Source organism: Lolium rigidum, chromosome 7 (assembly GCF_022539505.1).
Source record: "Lolium rigidum isolate FL_2022 chromosome 7, APGP_CSIRO_Lrig_0.1, whole genome shotgun sequence".
Classification (NCBI taxonomy): Eukaryota; Viridiplantae; Streptophyta; class Magnoliopsida; order Poales; family Poaceae; genus Lolium; species Lolium rigidum.
Window position 1 is genome coordinate 361,369,795 of NC_061514.1, and position 9,433 is coordinate 361,379,227.

Here is a 9,433-nt window from a genome sequence, read left to right on the forward strand (position 1 = left end):
AAAATATGCTTGATGGCGTGTATTTCACACGTTCGTTGGGCAACCCCAAGAGGAAGGTATGATGAGCACAGCAGCAAGTTTTCCCTCGAAAAGAAACCAAGGTTTATCGAACCAGGAGGAGCCAAGAAGCACGTTGAAGGTTGATGGCGGCGAGATGTAGTGCGGCGCAACACCGAGAGATTCCGGCGCCAACGTGGAACCTGCACAACACAACCAAGCTACTTTGCCCCAACGAAACAGATGAGGTTGTCAATCTCACCGGCTTGTCTGTAACAAAGGATTAACCGTATTGTGTGGAATATGATTGTTTGCGAGAGAAAACGGTAGAAACAAGTATTGCAATGAGATTGTATTTCGATAAAGAGAATTGGACCGGGGTCCACGAGTTCACTAGAGGTGTCTCTCCCATAAGACGAACAGCATGTTGGGTGAACAAATTACAGTTGGGCAATTGACAAATAAAGAGAGCATAACAATGCACATACATATCATGATGAGTATAGTGAGATTTAATTGGGCATTACGACAAAGTACATAGACCGCCATCCAACTGCATCTATGCCTAAAAAGTCCACCTTCGAGGTTATCATCCGAACCCCTCCGGTATTAAGTTGCAAAGCAACAGACAATTGCATTAAGTATGGTGCGTAATGTAATCAACAACTACATCCTTAGACATAGCATCAATGTTTTATCCCTAGTGGCAACAGCACAACACAACCTTAGAACTTTACGTCACCTTGTCCCGTGTGTCAATGCGAGGCATGAACCCACTATCGAGCATAAGTACTCCCTCTTGGAGTTAAAAGCATCTACTTGGCCGAGCATCTACTAATAACGGAGAGCATGCAAGATCATAAACAACACATAAGCATAACTTTGATAATCAACATAACAAGTATTCTCTATTCATCGGATCCCAACAAACGCAACATATAGAATTACATATAGATGATCTTGATCATGATAGGCAGCTCACAAGATCCGACAATGATAGCACAATGGGGAGAAGACAACCATCTAGCTACCGCTATGGACCCATAGTCCAGGGGTAGACTACTCACTCATCACTCCGGAGGCGACCATGGCGGTGTAGAGTCCTCCGGGAGATGATTCCCCTCTCCGGCAGGGTGCCGGAGGCGATCTCCAGGATCCCCCGAGATGGGATCGGCGGCGACGGCGTCTCGGTAATGTTTTCCGTATCGTGGCTCTCGGTGCCGGGGGTTTCGTCACGGAGGCTATTTGTAGGCGGAAGGGCAGGTCAAGAGGCGGCACGGGGGCCCACACCACGGCCGGCGCGGCCAAGGGGGGCCGCGCCGCCCTAGGGTTTGGCGCCCCGTGGCCCCTCTTCGTCTCTCCTTCGGACTTACGGAAGCTTCGTGAGAAAATAGGCCTCTCGGGCTTTTATTTCGTCCAATTCCGAGAATATTTCTTTACTAGGATTTACGAAACCAAAAACGCGAAAACGACAGAATCGGCACTTCGGCATCTTGTTAATAGGTTAGTTCCAGAAAATGCACGAATATGACATAAAGTGTGCATAAAACATGTAGATAACATCAATAATGTGGCATGGAACACAAGAAATTATCGATACGTTGGAGACGTATCAGTCAGCATTCACCACGCCTTCGCGAATTTCTTGGCCTTGAAATTCCAGATAAGACAGTGCGTCAAGCAGAGGATCATTGGTGGGATTCTCAAGGTCAAAATCTTGGCTTGTTTGACATGTCATAGAAATTATATGTTAGTCGACAGCAAGTAAAAACAAAAGAAAGCAAGTTTAAGAAAAATAGAAGGGATCAACAAAGTTACCGAGGAAGCAACGATTTTGCGTGTTCAAGCGCTTGAGGATTCCCTTTTCACGGGTGTCCTGTGCGGCTTTGTGCTCGTTTAAAGCAGCTTCAGCATCATCAAGTTTCTTCTGCAGTTCTTTGACACTAGCAGCTTTTGCTTTGGCCTCATCAGCCTCTACTTTTGCTTGGCTAGCATCAAGTTCGGCTTTCTTGCGAGCCGTTTCACTTTGCTCCAATTTCTGAGCAAGAGTGTCGGCAAGACTGTTGGCCTCTGCAAGTTTCTCTGCCAAAATAGAAAAGAACAGTCAAAATTGCGACAAAAATAGGAGCAAGAAGATTAGAAACAATGACAGCAAAAAAGGTGTTACCTTCAGTCCTGCTGGCATATTCACGGTACCCAATGAATTGGGATCCAATGCGAACAAGCTCTTTGATCATGGGCTGTCAAAGAAGAACAGAGAAAGAAAATATCGGTACGAGAAAAATATGAAGGCACAAAAAGAAGTAAACAGAGGAAATATAGATACTAGCAGGAAAGTCAAAAACTTACATCATCTAAGAGCAAATGAGAAGAGCTACCCAATTGAGGGGCAGGCTCGATGATCGTTTCAACCCTTGTCCTTTTTGGTGAACGAGCAAGGGGGCTTGAAGGAGGAGTGGTGGTGACGATGTTTTGTTGAGGAGGCGAGGATTCTTCTCCTTCAACTGGCGTCTCCGAAACAAGTAAAGTACGTGACGCGCTCGTCCAATGAGCCACGTCACGAGTTGGTACTTCTTCCTCATCATCACTGTGATTAAAGATCGACAGCATAAAAAGCAAGATGAGACAAAAAACTTCGACTACAGAAATAAGGGGAAATCAAGGTGACTTACGAGCTGACGAGGGATGCGAGATATGGATCATAAGATTCCTTCTGACGAGAAGGATCAACTTCTTCGGCTTTGGAAGTGCCGGAATCTTCGACGTCATTCCTCTTCCTTTTGCCTTTTGGAGAAACAGCGGGAGGAGGAGATAGTGCCGACGCAGTGCCTTCGGAAGATCCCGCAGATTTTCGAGAATCCACGGGTTCATTCAAAAAAGACGGAGCTTCTTGATTGTCATCAGTGACAATGGCCCTTTCTTCGACTTCTCCACCTTCAGGAAGAGGAGGAAGCGAGACAAGGTCTGGATGATTCTGTGCAAAATAAAGCAGGGAGAGATGTCAGAAATGAAGTTACAAAAAAGATAGCAAAGCAACAACAAGACAATAGGCAAAGATTACCTCGGGAGGTGGATTGGCGGCGCTGAATGGCGTCACACGGCAAGAAGAAGGGACAACATCTTTTTTGCTGAGAGATGAAATTTTTCGGACAAGTCTTTCTAAATCCTTGACCTCCAAATTCACCGACAGCCGATCTACGTCCTTGTCGCCGGCATATTTCCAGAGAGGATATTTGCGAGCCTGAAGCGGCTGCACTCTAGTCATAAGAAAGTATGCAATGATTTGGACACCCGATAACTCTTTGCCGCGAGTATTTTGCAACTCGTGGATACGAGTCATCAAGGTTTCTGTCGACGCCCTTTCCTCTTCGGTGACCTCCGCGTCCCAGGAGCGGCGGCGAAAGATTTTCTCGGCGCCATCAAAAGGAGGGATGTTGTCCTCCGCACATCCATGGTTCTCCTCCTGAATGTACAACCACTTCTTGCGCCATCCTTGAACCGAGTCAGGAAGCTTGACGTCGAAGTAGTCAGCAGTGGGCCGAACAGAAATTACAACGCCGCCTATATTATAGGCGACATTGGGCGAGCTATTACGGCGGCAGAAGAAAATGCGCTTCCATAGCGCCCAGTTAGGCTGGACGCCAAGGAAGGCCTCGCAAAGAGTGATGAAAATGGAGATGTGAAGAATGGAGTTTGGCGTGAGGTGGTGGAGTTGCAGACCGTAGATAAAAAGCAGTCCACGGAGAAAAGGATGAATGGGGGCGGACGGACCGCGGATGAGGTGATCGACAAAACTTACCCGGTACCCCATTGGAGGGGTTGGGTAGCTCTCCTCACTGGGGAAGCGCAATGCCTTGGGTTTCTTGCTGATCCCCAGCTTCTTCAGCATGTTGATGTCTTGAGTGGAAATTTTCGATCTTTCCCACTCCGCCGCCCCAAGATCCACGGCGGCCATGGAGGATTCCGGCGTGCTGTGCCTTGTCAATCGACGCGGTGGCATCAACAATGGCGCAGGGTTTGTAGCTTGGAGGCGAGGAGCTTAGGAGGTTGTGGATCGCAGGAGGAAATTTGCAGATGAGAGAAGGAGGACGGCGCAAGCGGAAGTGCTCAAGGAGGAAGAAGATGATCTTATATAGGGGTGCGGTGAAACGACGAACCGTTGGATAAGGAAAATGTGTGACAGATGATAGCCACGTGGCAACAAGGGTAAAAAAGTAACTCAACATTGGGGAAGTTACGGTGCGTGCGCCAGATAAAGCAGAGGACGTGTGTCCCCCACTTGCACGACGTGTCAAGATAGTGGATCAATTGGGCCCGCATGGCAGCGAGAACAGATTTGTCGCAAATTTCGGACTAGCAATCGTGGCTATCGTCAGCAATAACGTCACTTTGGCAGAAGAAAAAATTCGACTGAACAGCTTCGTAAAAGGCGACACGGAAAAATAATGCTGAGTCTTTGATCAAATACAAGTTTTTGATCAAATGCTCGGGGGCTACTTTGGAAAAAAGGAAAAGATCCAGAATGACAAGATAGAAATGGCGTGAGCCTATGACCAAATACAAATATTTGTTCATAGCCTCGGGGGCTACTCCCATCGGGAGCGCTGTTCGCGCACCCGAGAAATTATAAAACTTCGGGAGATAAAAGAAGATACAGCGGCATAAGGCGTGGAGCCTACACCCAAGTACAAGTCCTTGGCTGTAGCCTCGGGGGCTACTCCCATCGGGAACGCTGTTCGCGTGCCCGATAAAATTATAAAAAAGAAAGAAAGAAAGAGAAAAAGAAAGATAGAAGAGCAAAAAAGTATATTTCGAGTTATAATTAACTCTAGATATACTCCCATCGGGAGGGCAATATAAGTCATTTTTGACTCGATAAAATGTGCCATTCCAACAACCGAAAAAGCACTCGACAATATATTCTCAGAACGCCGAAGTTGCGATCAATTTCTGAATGCCGCAAATTTGCGAAGGTAAGACCCCAGATCCGTTCTGCTGGGCGTGGCATCGCCAAAGACTGCGCTCTGCTACTTTTATCCGTATCAACAGATACGAAGAAAAATCCTAACGGACGCGTTAGGTACCCGATAAATTTTACTGGGACTCGACAGAATGGTAAGACCTTAAGCGGCACCTGTCGAAGTTTACACCAGTATCCCGAGGTCATGTCCAGGGACGTGATTTTGAAGTAGGTTTTTGCGGATTGCCACTAGAGCAGTTAACTAGTACCTGATCCGTCAGATGAACTAGCCCCAACTACCATCATCCCTGTACAATATAGATGTTTATGAAAAGAAATATAGAAAAAGTCGAAACTGTTGAATAAAAATAAACAGTGGAGATTTTCCTTGACCCTACGATTCAAGCAAAATCTCGGGGGCTACTGACATAGGCATCCCAAATGGGCATGCCGAAGATAGTACCCGGGGTTTACTGAAGGCCCATTACCCGAAGAATAAGAAGATTCGGAAGCCCAAGATGTTATTACGGAAAGCTAGAGTTGTAATAGAAAGTCTTATTTGTAATCTTACGGGATGAGTTAGAAACCTTCCCGGACTCTGTAACTTGTACAGCACGAATCCCTCGGCTCCGCCTCCTATATAAGGGGGAGTCGAGGGACGCAGAGAGGATCGAATCATTGTTTACAAACCCTAGTTTTCATAGTCGTCGAGTACTTTTCGGCTGAAACCTTCGAGATCTACTTGCCCTCTACTTCCAACTAGACCCTAGCCTACAATCCATAGGCATTGACAAGTTGATACCTTGTCAACACATGCCGACAGTTTTCGGCGCCGGTACAGGATGAGCAAGGGGCTTTTCATGAATATCCTCCACGGCGTTCGAGAGTTCGACCCCTACTTCAAGCTCAAGCTCGACGCTGTAGGCGTCCTCGGGTTCTCGTCGATTCGAAGTGCACCGCCGCCATGAGGATGCTTGCATACGGAGCACCTGCCGATACACAGGACGACTACCTTCGCATGAGTGAGTCTACTGCCATTGAGTGCATGTACAAGTTTGGCCGAGCTGTGGTGGGAAAGTTTGGCAAATACTACTTGAGAGGGCCAACTGCGGAAGAGATCGCAAGGATCATGGCACAAAATGCTGCCGGAGGATTTCCGGAATGCTTGGAAGCATCAATTGCATGCACTAGGCATGGAAGAACCGCCCGTTTGCTTGGCAAGGTATATACAAAGGCCGTCATGGATATTGCGGTGTGGTGCTTGAAGCTGTGGCGGATTATGACACGATGGATTTGGCATTCTTTCTTTGGCATGGCGGGATCACACAATGACATCAACGTGTTGCAGCGGTCTCCGGTGTTCGAGCAGACTAGTGGAAGGGCATGCTCCACCATGCAACTATGAGATCAATGGCCACCAATATACCAAAGGCTATTATCTAGCCGATGGTATATATCCAAAATGGGCCACTTTTGTCAAAACAATCTCGAATCCATCAGGTCCGAAGAATTCCCACTTTGCTACACGACGGAGAGGCTTGCGGGAAGGATTTCGAGCGGGCATTTGGTGTGCTTCAAGCACAATTTGCCATTGTCCGGCACCTGCTCTAAGTCGGTCTCACGACCAAATGTGGGAGGTGATGCAGGCTTGTATGATCATGCACAACATGATCATCGAGGATGACCGCAAGAATCATGTTAGGTCACATGTTGGTCCCTATGAGTGTCAAGGCCCTCTTGCGGAGGTTGGTCATGAGTTGCCTGCAGATTTTGCTGATTTTCTCGCCATGCACGCAGAGATCCGTGACAGCAATGTGCACGAGCAACTTCAAGCTGATCTCGTTAAGCATTTGTGGAGGATCAAAGGAAATACCGTGGTACCTTGATGTAGCATCTAGCCCTATTTATTATATTCAATTACTTGTTTTATTGTTTGTTGTAATTTAATTTGAAAACAATTCTCGCAAATATTTTTATTCATATGCTACATTTGATAAATGGTTTATGTGTTAAAAAAGTAATTTAAATGTTTGGGGGCGGCGTTTGGGGGACGCGGCTGGGGAGCGACGTCCCTCAAAGGCGGCGTCCCCCAAACGTTCAATCCGGTGCGATTTATGGGACGCTTTGGGGGACGCGGCTGGAGATGCTCTAATGGACGTGGGCGCCGGATGATCCGAGACCCGGTACGGGACAAAATAATTGATCCCAGGGGGGGAGGGAGGGACATTCCGTCACCTGATCCTACGCAGCTCCCTAGGCAAACGACAGCCCTACTGGGTGGGTAGTACTCCCCTCCTCACGGATCTCCACATGCCACCGCAGTCCTTCCGATCCTCTCTGGCGCTGCATAAAATATTCCGAAAAGAAAGCTGGAATTTCGTTGTTGGGAGAAAAAGCTGGACGGGGCACGACACGAGCGCAGCCGGTCCACCGAAAACCTGTGATTTGTTTGTTTTGCGTGGCTGGCGCCGGTTGTGGTGCACTGGTGCGCCTGTTTCTACTACTACTCCCTTGCGCGCTGCGTTTCCTCTGCGTAGGAAACTGAAAAGGGTCTGCAGCAGTACTACTCTCTAGTCTCTACCGAACAGGCTACGCATCCTCGTTCACGGCACACAACATGTCGGTCCTGTTCCAGTTTAAGGTTTCGGTTTATTTACGGCATCTCCAGCGGCGCGACGCATTTCGGACGTTCGAAATGTCCGTTTGCGTCGGCCCGCGGACGCGTTGTGGCCCAGGCGACCGTTTGCGTCGGGGGTAGCTCCAGCGGTGCGGACGCATATTTTATCCGGGGACAGCGTCAAGGTCGCTAATGGCGTTTTACGTCCCGTCGAGGACTGCCGCCGGCGATTAACTGTTCCCGCGCGACGACGATCGTTCCCGTGCGCGCCCAATACATTCGCAAGTTTCATCGGCGTTTCGCGCGCGGGAAACGCCCTGCGCGCCAACGCCGTTTCCCGCCCCGCCGTGGCTATATACGGTGGACACCGCCGGGTGCGACGGGCACACCTCACACTACCATCCATCCATGGCGGACCACATGAGTTGGGAGCAAGTTGTTGACATTTGCCGCCAGCTCCACCCGGAGGAGGAGGAGGACGAGGTAGCCGCCGCCGGCGTTGAGGCCCGACGCAGCTCGGACTCCGGAGGTCGCGGAGGCGGAGGTCGCGGAGGCGGAGGCGGAGGCGGCAGAGCGCGCGGAAGGGCGCCTCGCGGCGACCAGGGCGGAGATCGCCAACGCCATGGCCGAGCTCGCCGACGCCAGGGCCGAGCTCGCGGAGGCGCGGGCGGCCCTTGCGGCCCCTCCGGCCGACGCCGTCATCCACGACATCGCGGACGACGACCCCCCCCGTGCCCAGGCGCTTCGAGTGCGCCGGTGACCAGCGGGTTCTGCTCGCGTCCTTCGAGTCCCTGGCAGGGGACGCCCAGCGCCGCCAGGCTTTGGTGGCGCAGGAGGAAGCCGCCAGCTATGCGACGGCCATGGCTAGGGGGTTAATGTGCACTACCTGGACTCGCTCCAGCGTAGGGGCCGTTCTCCCGCGCGGGTCGAGCAGGACAACCGGGAGCTGGAGGTCGCCATCGCCGCCAGGGACGAAGCTGTGGCGGCGGCTAGGGACAGGGCCCGCTTCGTCACCGACGTGGCGGCGATCCAGGCGGCGGTCCAGGCGGAGGAGGACGCGGCGGCGGCGGAGGAGGAGGCCCGGGCGGCGGCGGCGGTCCAGGCGGCGGCAGAGGAGGAGGTCCGTGCGCGGCGCGCGGAGTGCAAGAAGCGCTCCCGCTTCGACGACGGCGCCGGCCCATCCGGCGGCCAGTAGTAGGGCGCGCGACTGCGAGTAACCGAGGCCGGTGTAGGCCGCGCGACGGCGAGTAGGTACGGCCGTTGTAGTTTTAGGTTAACTCGACTAACCATCTCTGTAAAGATGGTCCTTTTGGCCAATCAATAGTAATGAAAAAATATTTTGCTTATCTAGTCACTCCGACCGGGCCGGGATGTACCCAACACAGACATTTTCCGCGATCGCCGAGCGTCCGCGGAGACGCAAACCTGGCGCATATTTGGGCCAGGTTTGCGTCTCCGCGGACGGGTCGGTCACTTTGCGTCGCCCCGCTGGAGCAGGGTCCAGACGCATTTCCGGTCACGGCGAACGAAAACGGTCGCTCAGCGACCATTTGCGTCGCGCCGCTGGAGATGCCCTTAGGAGAGATGGCCAGTTCAACCCATAGATCCCTCCACGGCAACAAAGAGCATACGCAAACAACAATCCCAAAACAATGTTCAGCCCATTGGCGCGCTGCTAAAGAAAGCTCAGTAGAGGAAACCTTTGAAAAGAAAGAAAAGCTTAATATGTATGTGGTGCAAGAGGAAGTCAAGAAACAAAATTTTAATGTGCTTTTTTTTGTCGGAACGCGGATCGCCATCATCGCCCGAAACAGGGATCTAGTATGAAGACAAACACAAGAATTTTCAATCGAGGCAAG